This window comes from Schistocerca serialis, chromosome 7, assembly GCF_023864345.2.
Source record: "Schistocerca serialis cubense isolate TAMUIC-IGC-003099 chromosome 7, iqSchSeri2.2, whole genome shotgun sequence".
In the NCBI taxonomy this organism is placed as follows: Eukaryota; Metazoa; Arthropoda; class Insecta; order Orthoptera; family Acrididae; genus Schistocerca; species Schistocerca serialis.
Genome location: NC_064644.1, coordinates 574,513,349 through 574,533,006, shown reverse-complemented (window position 1 = coordinate 574,533,006; position 19,658 = coordinate 574,513,349). Strand labels below are relative to the sequence as shown.

General features: G+C 41.2%; 1 protein-coding gene across 1 annotated transcript in view; it reads right to left on the bottom strand.

Moving 5' to 3' along the window:
* LOC126413258 (ras-specific guanine nucleotide-releasing factor 2-like) overlaps nucleotides 1–19,658 on the bottom strand; it is a 1,992,910-nt gene that overhangs the window by 152,446 nt on the left and 1,820,806 nt on the right. The window lies entirely within an intron of this gene.

Sequence of the window (19,658 nt, the reverse complement as noted above, 5' to 3'; positions counted from 1 at the left end):
CAAGTTCAACACAGACTGGTTTAAGGTTGCATAAAACCAGTAACACTGATGAGCTGTGGGTACCTGTCATCAATATGCACGCTTTTCTTAACATATAATTTTACTTCCATATACATTGAAGCACCAAAGAAACTGGTATAGGCATGCATACTGAAATGCAAAGATACTTAATCAGGCAGAATACAGCACTGCGGTCGGCAACACCTATATAAAATGGCTCTGAGCACTATGAGACTTAACATCTGTGATCATCAGTCCCCTAGAACCTAGAACTACTTAAACCTAACTAACCTAAGGACATCACACACATCCATGCCCGAGGCAGGATTCGAACCTGCGACCGTAGTGGTCACGCGGTTCCAGACTGAAGCGCCTAGAACCGCACGGCCACACCGGCCGGCCGCAACACCTATATAAGACAAGTGTCTGGCACAAGTGTTACATTGGTTACTGCTGATACAATGGCAGATTATCAAGATTTAAATGAGTCTGAGCAAGGTGTTATAGTCAGCACATGAGCGATGGGACACAGCATCTCCGAGGTTGCAATGAAGTGGGGATTGTCCTATATGACCTTTTCACAAGTGTACCGTGAATATCAGGAATCTGGTAAAACAACAAATCCTCGACACCCCTGTGGCCAGAAAAAGATCCTGAAAGAACAGGACCAACACCAATTGAAGAGACTTGTTCAATGTGACAGAAGTGCAACCCTTCTGCAAATTGCTGCAGATTTCAATTCTGGGCCATCAACAAGTGTCAGCGTGCAAACCATTCAACGAAACATCATTGATATGGGCTTTTGGAGCTGAAGGTCCACTAGTGTACCCTTGATAACTGCATGACACGAAGCTTTACGCCTTGCCTGGGCCCATCAGCACCGACATTGAACTGTTGATGACTGGAAACACATTTCCTGGTCAGACGAGTCTCATTTCAAATTGTATCGAGTGGATGGATGAGTATGGGTATGGAGACAACCTTATGAATTCATGGACCCTGAATGTCAGCAGGGTACTGTTCAAGCTGCTGGAGGCTCTGTAATGGTGTGAGGCATGTACATTTGGAGTGGTATGAGACCCCTGATATGTTTAGATACAACTCTGACAGGTGACACATATGTAAGCATCGTGTCTGATCACCTGCATCCACTCATGTCCCTTGTGCATTCTGACAGACTTGGACAATTCATACAGGACAATGTAACACCCTACATGTTCCAAAATGCTACAGAGTGCCTCCAGGAACACTCTTCTGAGTGTAAAAACTTCCACTGGCCGCCAAACTCCCGTCATGAACATTATTGAGCATATCTGGAATGCCTTGCAATGTGTTGTTCAGAAGAGATCTCCATGGATTTTACAGATTTATGGACAGTTCTGCAAGATTTGTGGTGTCAGCCCCTCCAGTACTACTTCAGACATTAGTCGAGTCCATGCCACATCATGTTGCAGCATTTCAGCATCCTCACAGGGGCAGTACACCACATTAGGCAGGTGTACCTGTTCTTTGGCTCTTCAGTGTAATATATTTATTGAATTAACATTTTATGTCACTAATTTAACAGATGTGAGACACTAAAAGTTTTGAGCCAGTCTCTCACATAGACAATAAACACTAGTCAAGACACTACCCACAACAGCTGACTTTTATTAGTTCATCTACATCCTCATCCATACTCTGCAAATTGCTATGAAGTGCATGGCAGAGACTTTGTACTATGGTACCAGTTATTAGAGCTTTTTCCCATTCCATTCACGTACAGAATGCAGAAAGAATGATTGTTTAAATGTCTCTGTTCAGTCTATAATCAATCTAATATTTTCCTCCTCATCCATACTAAGGAACCAATATGTAGGGGGTTACAGGATATACCACGGGTCATCATATGTAGGCAGTTATTGAAACTTTGAAAGTAGGCTTACTTAGGATAGTTTACAACTGTCTTAAAGAGTTTGGAATATTAACAATTATGGAAAGGATAGATACATTCACACCATAAAGATAACGAGTTGCAGACAGGCACAATGAAAAGACTGTTAAAACTGAGCTTTTGGCCAAAGCCTTCTTCAGAAAAGAAAGGAAAACACACGCATATTCACACAAGCACACATACCTCATGCACACATTACCAATATCTACAGCTCTTCTGACCAGACAGCAATTGTTGCATTGAATGAAAGCAGCAATCCAGAGTTGGGAAGGGACAGGGGAGGGAATGCAAAATATAGGTTAGCAGAGAGAAGAGTGCTGTCTGGTAGTGTGCAGGAACTAGAATGTGGCATGACAAGGATGCTAAATGCAGCATTGGAAAGCTGTTGGGTAGAGGGGGTGCGGAGCAGGGGGGGGAGGGGGGGGGGGGGGGGAAGGAGGGGATGAGAATCAGAATAGAACCGAAAAGAAGACATGCATGAGAAGGTAGAAGACTAGTAAGTGTGCTGGCAGAGAGCGACAAACAATGAGGACGACAGGAAATGAACTGGGAGAAGATTATATTACAGAGGGGTGACACTGTTGGGTAGACAGTGTGGTTACATGGTTACAGTAGGCTATCATAACAAGACCAGAACAATTTAGGGAGCAGAGAATGTGGTGTGAGGATGACTCCCTTATGTCGAGTTCAGAAAATCTGATAAAGGGAGGATCCAGATGGTGTAGGTGTGAAGCAGCCATTGAAATAAACACGTTATGTTCAGCTTATGTTCAGCTGCACATTATGCATCAGTATACTTTTGGCCACAGTTTGGTGGTTGCCATTTATCCTGTTAGAAAGCTGGTTGGTAGTCATATCAACATAAAAAGCTCTGCAGTTATTGTAGCAGTGCTGGTATATGACATGGCTGCTTTCACAGGTGAACTAGTCTTTGATTGGGAAGGATAAGCCTGTGAAAGGATTGGAACAGGAAGTGTTGGCAGGATGGATAGGGCATCTGTTGCACCTGGGTCTTGCACATGGACCATTGTGGCAAAGAGCTGGGATTGGGAGTGATTTAGGGATGGACTAGGATGTGGTGGTTGAGTGGGCCTTAGAAAACTACTTTGTAAGGGGTGGGAAGAATCTTGGGTAGGATGTCCCTCATTTCAGGGCAGGACCATAGATAATCAAAACCATGACAAAAGATGTGGTTCAGTTCTTCCAGTCTTGCGTGGTATTGGATGACGGAGGGGGTGACCTTTGAAATTTGTTCTTGGAGTGGTGTGAGGGTTATGGTATGTGGGGGATATGGCACAGAAAATCTGTTTGCAGGCTAGGTCTGGGAGATAGTGCCACACTGTGAAGGCCCTTGTGAGACCCTCAGTATACAGGGCAAGGGACTTCTTGCCACTGCAAATATGTTTTTACCAGGTGGCCAGGTCGTGTGGAAGGGATTTTTTGGTGTGGATGGGATGGTAGCTGTCAAAATGCACGTGGTTGGTGGACAGAGGTGTGGCTGGGGCTGTCAGAGAGGAGGAGGTCAACATCCATGAAGGTGGCACACTGTGATGAGGAGGATCAGGTGATGTGGATGGGAGAGGTGTTGGACTGTGAAAGAATGAGGATAGGATTTCATGGCCCTCAGTCCAGATCATCAATTAATCTGAACCAGACAAGGTGTTTGAGGTGTTGGGAGGCTAGGAAGATTTCCTCTAGATGGCCCATAAACAGGATGGTGTAGAAGGGTGCAATGTAGGTGCCTTTGGTTGTGCTGTTTTTATAACTTCCTTTCAGAATAGAAGTGGTTGTGTGTTCGAATAATGTTACTAATGTGTATGAGGAACCAGGTAATGGGTTTGTAGTCTGAGGGCAAGACCATGTGCATGAGGTATGTTGGTGTGTAGGAAAGTGGTGTTGGAAGTGTTCAGCAGGGATCCAGAAGGTAAAGGAGCAGTGATAGTGGAGGGTCGGTCAACGAAGTGGTTGTGGGAGGCTAGATAGTGGGCAGTTTGTTGGAGGTATTTGTCAATGAGTCAAAAAACCTTTCAATTGGGGCACAATTACCAGTTGTAAGGGGGTGTCCAGGATTACTAGGTTTCTGAATTTTGTGGAGCATGTAGAATGTGGGTGTGTGGGGTTTTGGAGAGGTAAGGACAGAAGTAGACTCAGGGAAGAGGTTCTGGGTAGGACCTAAAGCTTTAAGCTGGGACTAGAGGTTGTGGTGGACTTCTGGGATAGGATCACTCTGGCCAAATTTACAGATGGGGTTGCTGCTCCCTCTGTCCAACAACGTCCTTCCAATTCACATCCCTTTATCCTCATTTTGTGCTGCTCTCTGCCAATGCACTCACTATTATTTTCTCTGTCTCTGTCTGTCACTGTCTCTACATCTGGAAGTCTTGTCCTGCTACCTTCTAGCCTAGTCCCTGCATGCTCCACCAGACAGACCTCATCTCTCACATCACTCACCCCATTCCCTGTTGCATGCTGGATTGCTGCTTTTTTTCAATGCAACAATTGCAGTCTGCTCAGAGATTGTGGTCATGTGTGCCTGTTTGAGTAGATGTATGTGTGTGTCTTCCTTTCTTTTTTGAGGATGGGTGAGGTGTTAAAAATCTTTTTGTTATGCCTTTCTGTATGTCAATGTGTCATCTTTATGATGAGTGCAATCTATCCTTTTTCAACCTGGACTTCCCATTGTTTTAGTTTAGCAGTTCAGTTCTTTCAATATCTCTGTAGCACTCACCTGTGGGTCAAACAAATGTGTGACCATATTCATTCAATATCCCCTGTTAGTACCACTTGGCACATGTCCCACACACATGAGCAATATTCTAGGCAGAGCTGCACGAGTGATTTGTAAGAAATTCCCTAGTATTCTACGTATATGCTCCTTGCTTTACCCATGGCTAAGCCTATGTAATCATTCCACTTCAAGTCCCTACAAAGTGATACATCCAAGTATTTGTATGAGTTTACCAATTCCAACTGTGACTCACTGATCGTATAATCATAGGATACTATATTTTTTATTTTGAGGGGTGCACAGTTTTACATTTAAAGCAAGCTGCCAATCTTTGCTACACTCTGAAATCTTATCAATACCTTACAAGATTTGCGAGCTTCATTCACACTGTATTTCATTATAGATAACTTCATCAGCTGTGAAATGTCTGAGCTTAGTATTAAAACTGTTCACAAGGACATTAATATACAACACGAGCAGCAAGAGACCCAACACACTACCTGGTGTACACCCAAAGCTACTTCTACATCTGTCAGTGACTCTCCATCCGAGATAGCTTGCTATGCCCTCCCTATCAAAAAATCCTCAATACAATCACAAATTTTGCTTGACACCCCACATGATCATATTTTTGACAATCAGTGTAGGTGCGGTACTGAGACAAATACTTTTTGGAAATTAAGAAACACTGCATTTACTTGACTGCCTTGATCAACAGCATTCAGTACGTCATGTGAGAAAAGTTTGAGTTGAGTTTTACATGAATGGTGTTTTCGAAATCCATACTGGTTGTACACAGGAGTTCATTCTGTTTTAGATACTCCATTATGTTTTAGCTTAGAATATGTGCTAAGATTCTACAACAAATGAATGGGTCAAAGATACTGGATAGCAGTTTTGTGGATCACTTCTGCTACCCTTCTTGCAGACAGGTGTGACTTGCATTTTCTTCCTACTATGGGGCATAGTTTTTTGGTCCAAAGGCTCTACCATTGCTTATAGTTAACAGAGGGCTAACTCCACTGCAAATTCAGTATAGTATGTGACATGGATTCTATCAGGCACTGAGGTTTTGTTCCATTTTAATGATTTCAGCTTCCTCTGAATACCATTGACACTAAGGTCTATTTCATTCATCTTTTTAGCTTACAAAAATTAAATTAAGGCTATACTCCTGGGTTTTCCTTTGTAAAGCAACATTTGAAAACAGAGTCAAGCCTTTCAGCTTTTGCATTTCTGCAGTAGTTATTTAAAGCATTACACATTGCTTCTTGACAGTGAAACATGTTTCAATCAGCATCTGTCTATAGTTGTGTGCTTTGTTTTATAGCTTTTACACAGCAGTCTCTATTTCTTTAGAAGTTTCTCTATTGTGACTGTATACCATAAAGGATCCTTTCCTTCATGAACTGTTCTACTGTGCACATATCCTTACAGTTCTACCCTTGAGCCATACTTCCTCTACACACCTGTCTTGAGCTAAAAGTTTCAAGTTTCTCATTGAGATATGACACAACAGCTTCTTTGTCTAGTTTGTTGAACATGTAAATCTTTCTACTTCTCTTGGTTGCCCTTTGTAATTTGGTATTAATTGATGCTATAACTGCCTAATAATCACTTATACCCATTACCCATTTTGATGTGGAACTCCTCAAAGGCATCAGGTTTTTTTTTTTTTTTTTCCACACTTGAGCCATAGTTCCTATACACACATCTGTCCTGAGATAAAAGTTTCAAGTTCCTCATTGTGATATGACACTAGAGCTTCTTTGTCTATTTGTCTTAGTTGGCCTTTGTAATTTGGTATTCATTGTTGGTGTAACTGCCTAATGGTCACTGATACTAGTTTCAATGTGGACCTCCTCAAAGAGATCAGGTCCGTTTTCTGATATTAGATCCGATATATTTATACCATGAGTGGGGTTCCAAACTATCCGTTCAAAGTAGTTTTAGGTGAAGGCATATAGTAATGTTTCACAGAAAGCTAAGTTAGTCCACCACTACAAAACTTAATAATACCAATTGATTGTTGAATGATTAAAGTCTCCTCCAGTGATTACAGTATTATTAGGAGCTTATTTAAAAGTGAACTGAGGTTCTGTCTAAGGTTTCCAGTTACATCATGAGGTAAGTATGCTATTTGATAGAAGAATCCAAGTCATGAGATTCACTGGTTGTTAGGAGGTGCTTCAAACTGTGGCACCTTGTTGTGAATATTTTGGCAGTTAACCACTTGGATCTTCATACTTTCCCCTGTGGGCTGCATTTCTGTGGCTCTTAAATTGATAATTCTTGGTTTCCTATGGCTATCATGCCATTCATATAGAACAAAAATTACCATTCAGATGAGTAAATAGTTAAATATCAGCCAGCATTTCATATCCCTTCTCAATCAGAAAGTTATTAATCCACTGAGGTGGCTACACAGGAACATGTCAAGAGTGGAGGTGAGCATTATCTCTTATCAACGCCTGGTCATTCCGAGTCACCTCTGCTGGCAAGCTTAAGGATGGTTTTCAAGTAGTTACCTGCTCTCATCTTGACTTTAGTGGGCTGTTACCACCTCACCTTTACAGGGAGGATACTATTAAAAGTACACCAACCCATGTGGTGCAGCGATAGGATACTGGAATCACATTTCAAGTCTGCAGCTGGCCATGTTTTGAGGCATCAAGGGATCACAAATTTAGCATTGGAGGGCAGCATGGAGGGTAAAAATCGTAGAGGGAGACCAAGAGATGAATACACTAAGCAGATTCAGAAGGATGTAGGTTGCAGTAGGTACTGGGAGATGAAGAAGCTTGTACAGGATAAGAGTAGCATGGAGAGCTGCATCAAACCAGTCTCAGGACTGAAGACCACAACAACAACAACAACAACAACAACAGCTGGCCATACAGATTCGTGTTTCCATGGTTACCCTAAACTATGCAAGGCAAATGCTGGAAACATTTCTTTCAAAATAACATACAAAATTTGCTTACCCATCCTTCTCCATTCTGAGCATGAGCCACATCTACAAGTACATTGTCAACAGGTCATTATTCCTCCATTTTATTTATGAAGAACATGATAAAATGAATAATAATACACAGATTCCAACACTCCATTTCTCCATCTACTGATGTAGTCATTACTCATCTTCTTTAAATAGAGGATGCACTTGAGCACATGAGCACATTCAGGCAAAAAATAAGAAATAAACGAGGCAGATTCTGTGTTTCTACAGTTTGTCTCATAAGGTATGGCACTGTTATAAGAAATTATTTCCTCCACCACGCAATACCACATTCTGATACTGTCTCCACAAACTACATTAATGGTTCCCATCATATTTTACTAACACAACTCTTTACTACATTTCATTAATAACAAGAACTGCAACATATAAATAATGCAACGACAAGTTCAAACGATGGAAAATCCATGATGTGATAATGACAATAATGAACTAGAAGTTCATGATATGTAGTACATATCACGAATGTAAATAGACCAATTTAATTCACACTTGGACACATTATTCTACATTAAAATACCATGTTGTAAGGCTTCACAGACAAAGGATAAGAATGTGTCACCCTGGTCTAACCATACTGGGTGGCAAATGATAGGCTTTTAGTCTTTGGTAAACATCACATACTACAATTACTGTAATGTGCGTATCTGTTGTATTTCAAATCACTTTATAAATATGTAGCCTTGTGACTGACATCAAACATTCAACAACTCACTGGAAATGGATACTCATTTTACAAACACACAAAGTGATTTATTTTGTGACTCCAAATGGTGCTCAAAATATTATTGTGCAAATTTATGCAGTTTAGTCAACAACACTGATTGATTTGCTATAACAGGTGCAAGCTACTTTTTTTTTTTTTTTTTTTTTTTTTTTTTTTTTTTTTTTTTTTTTTTTTTTTTGGGTCATCAGTCTACTGACTGGTTTGATGCGGCCCGCCACGAATTCCTTTCCTGTGCTAACCCCTTCATCTCAGAGTAGCACTTGCAACCTACGTCCTCAATTATTTGCTTGACGTATTCCAATCTCTGTCTTCCTCAACAGTTTTTGCCCTCTACAGCTCCCTCTAGTACCATGGAAGTCATTCCCTCGTGTCTTAGCAGATGTCCTATCATCCTGTCCCTTCTCCTTATCAGTGTTTTCCACATATTCCTTTCCTCTCCGATTCTGCGTAGAACCTCCTCATTCCTTACCTTATCAGTCCACCTAATTTTCAACATTTGTCTATAGCACCACATCTCAAATGCTTCGATTCTCTTCTGTTCCGGTTTTCCCACAGTCCATGTTTCACTACCATACAATGCAGTACTCCAGACGTACATCCTCAGAAATTTCTTCCTCAAATTAAGGCCGGTATTTGATATTAGTAGACTTCTCTTGGCCAGAAATGCCTTTTTTGCCATAGCGAGTCTGCTTTTGATGTCCTTCTTGCTCCGTCCATCATTGGTTATTTTACTGCCTAGGTAGCAGAATTCCTTAACTTCATTGACTTCATGACCATCAATCCTGATGTTAAGTTTCTCGCTGTTCTCATTTCTACTACTTCTCATTACCTTCGTCTTTCTCCGATTTACTCTCAAACCATACTGTGTACTCATTAGACTGTTCATTCCGTTCAGCAGATCATTTAATTCTTCTTCACTTTCACTCAGGATAGCAATGTCATTAGCGAATCATATCATTGATATCCTTTCACCTTGTATTTTAATTTCACTCCTGAACCTTTCTTTTATTTCCATCATTGCTTCCTCGATGTACAGATTGAAGAGTAGGGGTGAAAGGGTACAGCCTTGTCTTCTTAATACGAGCACTTCGTTCTTGATCGTCCACTCTTATTATTCCCTCTTGGTTGTTGTACATATTGTATATGACCTGTCTCTCCCTACAGCTTACCCCTACTTTTTTCAGAATCTTGAACAGCTTGCACCATTTTATATTGTTGAACGCTTTTTCCAGGTCGACAAATCCTATGAAAGTGTCCTGATTTTTCTTTAGCCTTGCTTCCATTATTAGCCGTAACGTCAGAATTGCCTCTCTCGTCCCTTTACTTTTCCTAAAGCCAAACTGATCGTCACCTAGCGCATTCTCAATTTTCTTTTCCATTCTTCTGTATATTATTCTTGTAAGCAGCTTCGATGCATGAGCTGTTAAGCTGATTGTGCGATAATTCTCGCACTTGTCAGCTCTTGCCGTCTTCGGAATTGTGTGGATGATGCTTTTCCGAAAGTCAGATGGTATGTCGCCAGACTCGTAACAGCTATAACAGCTTGAAAGTAAAATTCTATCTATTACTAACTTGACAGAAGATCCTAAGAAGTTTTGATCTTATGTTAAATTAGTAAATAGATTGAAGCCATCTTTCCAGATCCTCTGTGACCATGGTAACATTGAAATGAGGATGATAAAAATAAGGCCAGTGGACATGACAAGACACCATGACACCCCCCCCCCCCCCCCCCCCATCCTTTTCTTGTTTTTTTGTTTTTTGAGTCATCAGTTTTCTGACTGGTTTGATGTCAACTACCTTGAATTCCTCTCCTGTGTCAATATTTTCATCTCAGAGTAGCACTTGCAACCATGTCCACAATTAATTGCTGGATGTATTTCCAATCTGCATCTTCTTCTACACATTTTACCCTCTACTGCCCCCTCTAGTACCATGGAATTTATTCCCTATGTCTTAACATATGTCCTGCCACCCAGTCCCCTCTTCTTATCAGTGTTTTCCATATATTTCTTAGTTGCCATTTCTGTGGAGAACCTCTTCATTCCTCACCTTATCAGTCCACTTAATTTTCAACTCATTCTGTAGTGGCACATATCAAATGCTTAAATTCTCTTCTGCTCCAATTTTCCCACAGTCCATGCTTCACTACTATGCAATGGTGTGCTCCAAATGAAGTTTCTCAGAAATTTAGTTTCTCAAATTAAGGACTATGTTTGACCTTAACAGCCTTCTCTTGGCCACAAATGCCCCTTTTACCAATGCTAGTCTGCTTTTTATGTCCCCCTTGCTCCATCCATCATGGGTTCTTTTGTTGCCTAAGTAGCAGAATCCCATAACTTCATCTAATTTGTGATCCTCAAATCTGATGCTAAGCTTCTTTCTGTTCTAATTTCTGCTACTTCTCATGAAGTTTGTCTTTCTTCAGTTCACTCTTAATCCATTTTCTGTACTCATTAGACTATTCAATTCCATTTGACACATCCTGTATTTCTTTTTCTCTTTTATTCAGGATAACAATGTCATCAGTGATGCTTATGATTGATATCCTTTCACCCTGAACTTTACTGCCACTCTACAGATTGAATAGTAAGGGCAAAAGACTACACCCCTATCTTACTCCTTTTTTCAATCTGAGCACTTCATTCTTGGTCTTCCACTCTTACTGTTCCCTCTTGGTTCTTGAACATATCATATATTACCCATCTTTCCTTATAGCTTACCCCTATTTCTTTCAGAATTTTGAATATTTGAATGGTATTTTTAATACCATTTTACATTGTCAAATGCTTTTTCCAGTTCAACAAGTTCTATAAATGTGTCTTGATTTTTCTTCGGTCTTGCTTCCATTGTCTCAAGCAGATCAATGTTTCTGTACCCAACAAATGTAGAAGAAGTTCAGGTTACAATAAAATGTCTCAAAATGAAACACTCTGCAGGTATAGGTGATATACCTGATTTCATTATAAAGAAGTGTTGGGACTTGATTACTGAGCCCTTAACCCATCTATGTGACCTATCTCTTGCTACAGGAACTTTTCCTTCATGTTTGAAAGTAGCAAAAGTAAACCCATTATACAAGAAAGGAAACAAAGATGATGTTTCCAACTACAGACCTCTGGCACTTCTTTCTGTTTTCTCAAAAATATTAGAAAGACTTTTCAATAAGAGGCTAACAGACTTCTTAGAGGTAAATAGCATTCTGTCAGAATCTCAACATGGATTTAGAGCAAACCGCTCAACCGAATCTGCAGTTCACTCCTTTCTATTAGAGGCACTGATAGCTTTAGACAACAAAAAACTTACCATGGGCATATTTTTAGATTTGCCAAAGGCATTTGACACCATAAATGATGACAAATTGCTACACAAGCTAGAAAATCTTGGCATTAGGGAACAGCCAACAACTGGCTCAGATCTTATCTTAAAGACAGGGAACAATACATGGAAATAGATCAAGAAAGGGACAATGTCATTAGGAAATATAATTCCAAGCTACTGACTGTTAAATATGGAGAGCCACAAGGATCAGTAATGGGTCCTGTTGTGTTCTTACTCTATGTAAATGACCTAAACGTAAGCACTGACAGCAGTAAAATATTTCAATTTGCTGATGATACGAGTGTTCTAATTACAGGAAACTCAGAAGAAACTCTTGTAAAAACCATAAAAGAAACCACTGACAGGCTAACATGCTACTTTGATGAAAATGACTTAATAATAAACACTGAAAAAACTGTAGCTATGGATATATACACAGCAAAAACAAAAAATCTGATATCACCAAATCTAGAGCTATATGGACAGACAATTGTCAAAACAGCCTGTACCAAATTTCTTGGACTTCATCTACAATACAACTTGAAATGGAAAGCACATATTGAGCAAATGAACAAAAAATTAAGTACTTCTTGTTTTGTGTTGCGTACATTAAAAAATTGTACCAGCTACAACACCCTTCAGTTTGTATATTATGCAGTTGTACACTCTCACCTCTGGTATGGGACTATGTTCTGGGGAAATTCTGGAGATGCCATCAAAACATTCAAAATTAAAAAAAAAATTATAAGAATAATGGAAGGGGTAGATAATCGCAAATCATGTAGACCATTGTTTCAAAAAAGGATGATCCTGCCACTTCCTTGCATATATATACAGGGTTATTACAAATGATTGAAGCGATTTCACAGCTCTACAATAACTTTATTATTTGAGATATTTTCACAATGCTTTGCACACACATACAAAAACTCAAAAAGTTTTTTTAGGCATTCACAAATGTTCGATATGTGCCCCTTTAGTGATTCGGCAGACATCAAGCCGATAATGAAGTTCCTCCCACACTCGGCGCAGCATGTCCCCATCAATGAGTTCGAAAGCATCGTTGATGCGAGCTCGCAGTTCTGGCACGTTTCTTGGTAGAGGAGGTTTAAACACTGAATCTTTCACATAACCCCACAGAAAGAAATCACATGGGGTTAAGTCGGGAGAGCGTGGAGGCCATGACATGAATTGCTGATCATGATCTCCACCGCGCCGAAAATTCAAAGCGTTTGACTTTGTCATCGGGTGTCAGGGCTTGTAGCAATTGTAAACGGTAAGGCTTCTGCTTTAGCCTTTTCCGTAAGATTTTCCAAACCGTCGGCTGTGGTACGTTTAGCTCCCTGCTTGCTTTATTCGTCGACTTCCGTGGGCTACGCGTGAAACTTGCCCGTACGCGTTCAACCGTTTCTTCACTCACTGCAGGCTGACCCGTTGATTTTCCCTTACAGAGGCATCCAGAAGCTTTAAACTGCGCATACCATCGCCGAATGGAGTTAGCAGTTGGTGGATCTTTGTTGAACTGCATCCTGAAGTGTCGTTGCACTGTTATGACTGACTGATGTGAGTGCATTTCAAGCACGACATACGCTTTCTCGGCTCCTGTTCCCATTTTGTCTCACTGCGCTCTCGAGCGCTCTGGCGGCAGAAACCTGATGTGCGGCTTCATCCGAACAAAACTTTATGAGTTTTTCTACGTATCTGTAGTGTGCCGTGACCATATGTCAAAGAAAGGAGCTACAATGAATTTATGAAATCGCTTCAATCATTTGTAATAGCCCTGTACTTGAAAATATAATGTGACATACCAAACGAAAGTGCTGGCAGGTCGATAGACACACAAACAAACACAAACATACACACAAAATTCAAGCTTTTGCAACCAATGGTTGCTTCATCAGGAAAGAGGGAAGGAGAGGGAAAGACGAAAGGATGTGGGTTTTAAGGGAGAGGGTAAGGAGTCATTCCAATCCCAGGAGCGGAAAGACTTACCTTAGAGGGAAAAAAGGACAGGTATACACTCACACACACACCCATATCCAACCGCACATACACAGACATGTTTGTGTATGTGCGGTTGGATTGGAATGACTCCTTACCCTCTACCTTAAAACCCACATCCTTTCATCTTTCCCTCTCCTTCCCTCTTTCCTGATGAAGCAACCGTTGGTTGCAAAAGCTTGAATTTTGTGTGTATGTTTGTGTTTGTCTGTGTGTCTATCGACCTGCCAGCGCTTTCGTTTGGTAAGTCACATCATCTTTGTTTTTAGATATATTTTTCCCATGTGGAATGTTTCCCTCTATTATATGAAAATATAATGTATTTAAAGCAAAACTTACATACAAAAAGACCACTCATCACTCAAAATCACACAATACACAGCTATGATACGAGACAAAAATTGGATGTACATGTTCAAAGCGCCCACAAAAGTTATTTCAAAACAGCCTTATCCATCCTAGTATCAAACTATACAATGCCTTACCAGATACCATTAAATACATACAAAACATCAGTCACTTCAAATCCAAACTGAAGTCGTAATTGGTTGATCACTGCTTTTACACAGTAAATGAATACCTACAAAACTAAATTTTTGTGTGTTTACGCAATGTGGTCTCATTCAGAAGAACATTTGTATTTTATCTCTCTGTATATAGCGTAACAACATTTATTTAAGTATTCATTGTTCATTGATATATTAATGTGTGTTATTATGTACAAAGGTATGTTATATGTAAAACTGTTAATATTAACAAAAAATCCAAATATCTCTTGCACATTGTGTAGCTGTAGATGAAATGGATCAATAAATCAAAAATCAAAATCAAAAAGTCAACCACAATGCCGGAACTGCTTCTCTGGAGCTTTTACCTTTCCTAAGGCCAAACTGACTTTCATCTAACAGATACTCAATTTTCTTTTCCATTCTTGTATATACCACCAGGATGTACATCTGGAGTACAGCATTGTATGGTAGTGAAACATGGACTGTGGGAAAACCGGAACAGAAGAGAATCGAAGCATTTGAGATGTGGTGCTATAGACGAATGTTGAAAATTAGGTGGACTGATAAGGTAAGGAATGAGGAGGTTCCACGCAGAATCGCAGAGGAAAGGAATATGTGGAAAACACTGATAAGGAGAAGGGACAGGATGATAGGACATCTGCTAAGACAAGAGGGAATGACTTCCATGGTACTAGAGGGAGCTGTAGAGGGCAAAAACTGTAGAGGAAGACAGAGATTGGAATACGTCAAGCAAATAATTGAGGACGTAGGTTGCAAGTGCTACTCTGAGATGAAGAGGTTAGCAAAGGAAAGAAATTCGTGGCGGGCCGCATCAAACCAGTCAGCAGGGGGGGGGGGGGGGGGGGGGGGGGGAGGGGGGAACATTCTTGTCAGTAACTTGGATGCCTGAGCTATTGAGCTGATTGTGCAATAATTCTCATTACTGTTGGCTGTTGCAAACTTCTGAACTGTGTGAAAATATATTTTCCCAGTGTTCTGACAGTATATTGGAAGTCTCATACATTCTACTCACCAGTGTGGATAGTCATTTGTTGCCACTTTGCACAATTATTTTAGAAATTCCAGTGAATGTTATGTATTTCTTCTGTCTCATTTTATCTTAAAATCTCTAAAGTACTTTTAAATTCTAATACTGGATCCCCTAGCTCTTCTCAGTCATCTTCTGCCATGTCATTGGACATGTCTTTCCCTCCTCATGCAGGCCTCCAATGTAATCTTTCCACTTATCCCCATTCTCCTTTGCTGCATTTAACAGTAGTATTCCCACTGCACTCTTGATGTTACTCCCTCTTGATTTTCTATGTACTGAGCCAGTCCTTCCAATAATCATTCCTTTTTCAACATTTTCACATTTTTCATGCAGCAATTTCACCTTAGCTTCCCTGCACTTCCTACTGATTTCATTCCTAAGTGACTGTATTCCTGAATTTCCATACACACTTCACTATTTCCTTCTTTCATCGAAAAACTGAAGTATTTCGTGTGTTATCCATGGTTTATTCACAGTTATCTTCCTTTCACTTATGTTTTTCTCTCCAATTTCTGTAATTGACCTTTTTAGAGATGTCCATTCTGCTACAACGGAACTGGCTACTGAGCTCTTCATTATCGCAGTATCTATAGTCTCAGAGAACTTAAAGCACACCTATTCATGCCTTACTACTTATCCAATGGAAAATCCAGGCTGGAATAATAACAACATTATGAAAAGGCTGGATTGCTACTCATCATATAGCAGAAATGTTGAGTAGCAGATAGAAACAACAAAAAGACTGTCAAATGCATAACCTTTCGGCCAGAAATGCCTTTGAAGAGAGTTGGGTAGCTAGGTGCAGTTGGGTGGTTAGATGAAGGGTGGGAAGGGGGTAGGGGGGGGGGGGGGAGGGGGGAGGGCTATCAGTAAATGAGACAGGAAAAAAGACTGTGGGTGCATTGATGGAATATAGGGATGTGTAGTGCTGGAGTGGGAACAGATAAAGGCATAGGTAGGTGTAGGACAATTACTAATGAACGTTGAGGCCAGGAGGGTTGTGGGAATGTAGGATGCTACATGGAGAGCTCCCATCTGTGCAGTTCAGAAAAGCTGGTGTTGGTAGGAAGGATTCAGATGGAACAGGCTGTGAAGCAGTAATTAAAATGAAGAGCACTGTGTTGGGCAGCATGCTCAGCAACTGGATGATCCAGCTATTTCTTGGCCATAGTATGTCAGTGGCAATTCATGTGGACAGACAACTTGTTGGTTGTCATGCTCACACATAATGCAGCACAGTGGTTGCAGCATAGTTTGTACATCAAACACTCACAATTATAAATTTATACATTTGTGTGTCTGTACTCTACATTAAAAATAATATTTCAGAATTTGTTGCCAGAGGGGAAATACATGAACACAACACCTGAGTTATGGGTAATTTAGACATACAATTTAGAAATGTCACAGATTAGCAAGAACAGGAAATTCCCTCAAAGCAAGCCCACTCAAAATGTTCAATAAACTGCCAATTCATGTTCAGTCTATGTATATAATTTTTTTAAAAAAATTATGTGGTACAGCTGGCTGTCAGATCATCCATTTTATGACATCAAATAATTCTTTGAGATTCCTGAGGAGGATATTAGCATTTAAAAGTTTTCTGTACTTAAACATATTACTGTGTGTCGTGGTTAAGTTGTGTGTAATTATGTAGTGTATACAATGCACAATATGCTATTTACAGAATATACTATACTATATTGTATTACGTTATAGTATCGCTTATTGCATTAACTTATTATTATGTATGTACTACTACATCCTGTAGATGAAGCCAATATCACTGTAAAATGGCCTATGGTGAACAAAATTCTTGATTCTTGATTCACATGATTAGTTTCACAGGTAGCCTTGCCTTTCGTGGGATAAATTACGCTTGTGACCAGGCTAGACCAAGTAGTGGTGGGAATATACATGGGACAGGTCATGGCATCTAGGTATATTGCAGTGATATGTGCCATGAGGCAAGAGCTTCAGAGCAGGGGTTTTGTAGGGGTGGATGAGAACATTGTGTAGGTTTGGAGGGTGGCATAATACCACTGTAGGATGGGTGGAAAGGATAGTGGGCAGGACAGTCCTCATTTCAGGGCATGACGAGAGTTAGTCAAAACCCTGGCAGAGAATGTGATTCCATTGCTCCAGTCCTTGGTGGTAATGTGTCATGAGGAGAATGCTACTCTTTGGCTGGACATCGGGATTTTGGGGCATGGGGAGTGACTGGAGAGATAAAACATGAAACACGTTTCTGAACAAGGCTGAGGGGGTAATCACAGTTTATGAAGGCCTCAGTGAGACCCCTGGTATATTTTGAGAGGGACTGATTGTCACTAGAGATGTGATGGCCATAGGTGGCTAGGCTGTATGGAAGAACCCTCTTGGTATGGAATGGGTGGCAGCTGTCAAAGTGGAGGTATTGCTGGTTTTCGGTACATTTGATGTGGACAGAGGTACAGACACAGCCATCTTTGAGGTGGAGGTTAACATCAAGGAAGGTACGTTCTTGGGTTGAGGAGGACCAGATGATGCAATTTGGGGAGAAGGTGTTGAGATTCTGGAGGAATGTGGAGAAGGTGTCCTCACCCTCAATCCAGATCACGAGGTTGTCATCAATGAATCTAAACCAGGTGAGGGGTTTGGGATTCTGGGTGGTTAGAAAGGACTCCTCTATATGGCCCATGGATAAGGTGGCATAGGATGGTATCATGTAGGTGCCCATTGTTGTACCCGAGATTTGTTTCTTGGTGATGCCTTCAAAGGAGGAGTAATTGTGGGTGAGGACATAGTTGGTCATGGTGGTAAGAAAGGAGGTTGCACGTCTTGAATCTGTAGGGTGTTTGGAAAGGTAGTATTCAATAATAGCAATGCCATGGGCATTAGGGATGGTAGCGTAAAGGGACATGATATAATTGGTGAAAAGCAGGGCACTGTGTGTTACAGGAACAGGAACTGTGGAGAGTCGGTGGAGGAAATGGTTCATATCTTTTATACAGGAGGGCAGGTAGCTGGTTATGAGCTGAAAGTGTTGGTGTACAAGAGCAGAGATTGTCTCAGTGGGGCACAGTAACCGGACACAATAGGGTGAATGAGTGGTTGGATTTATGGACTTAGGAAGCATGTAGAAGGTAGGAATGCGGGGAGTGCGAGGGGTGAGGAGAGAGATGGGCTCTGGGGAGTAGCTCTCGGACGGGTCTAAGGAGAGACTGAGATCCTGGTGAATTTCTGGAATGGGTTTACTGTGGCAGGATTTTTAAGTGGATGAATCTGACAGCTGGAGAAGTCCCTTCCATACAGCCTAGCCACTCCTGGTCATCACACATACAGTGATGAGCAGTCTCTCAAAATATACAAAGGGTCTTACTGAGGCTTTCACAGATAGTAAATTCCCTTCCAACATTTAAAGGAACAGACCTCCTGCGCCTTATCCCTCCAATAACCCCCCCCCCCCCCCCCATGTCCCAAAGCCCACTCGTACAACCACAGAGGAGCATTTCACTCATGACTCAGTGCCACCCAGGACTGGAGCAACTGAATCACATTCTCTGCCAGAGTTTCAACTACCTCTCATTGAGCTCTGAAATGACGACTGTCCTACTTACTATCCTTTCAACCCATTGAACTTACACAGTATACTTGTCCATCCCTACACAACCCCCCCTCCCCCCCTCATGGCTCACATCCCTGTGTTAGACCTCAATGCAAGACCTGTCCCATACCTATTCCCACCACTCCACTCCACTCCACTCCAGTCACAAGCTCTACCTATACCACCAGAGGCAACGCTACCAGTGAAACCAGTAATGTGATTCACAAACTATGCAGCAACCAATGTTCTGCATTCCATATGGGAATGACAAGCAACAAGCTGTCTATCCACTTGAATGGCCACCAACAAACTGTCGCAAAGAAACAACTGGACCATCCATTGCTCAGCACACTGACTAACACAACATTCTTCATTTTAATAACTGCTTCACAGCCTGTACCATCTGGATCCTTGCTAACAGCACCAGCTTTTCTGAACAGTGCAGGTGGGAAGTCCCTCTGTAGTATATCCTACATTCCCACAACCCTTGTGACCTCAGCCTTTGTCAGTCATTGTCCTACACCCACCTACCTCCTTCACTGTTTCTACTCCAGCACTACACAGCCCTCCATTACACCAATGCATCAACAGTCTTCCTCTCTTCTTTTCTGGTGAACTCCCCCTCCCCCAACCTACATCTAGCCCTCTGACTCCACACAGTTGCCTTACCCTCTCTCCATCTCGTCCCTGTATGCTGTCTCCCATTCCTACACTGCTAACCCTCCCACTCCCCACCCCAGGCCCCTCCTTACTCCCACCACCCAGAGTGATGCTGTTCGTAGT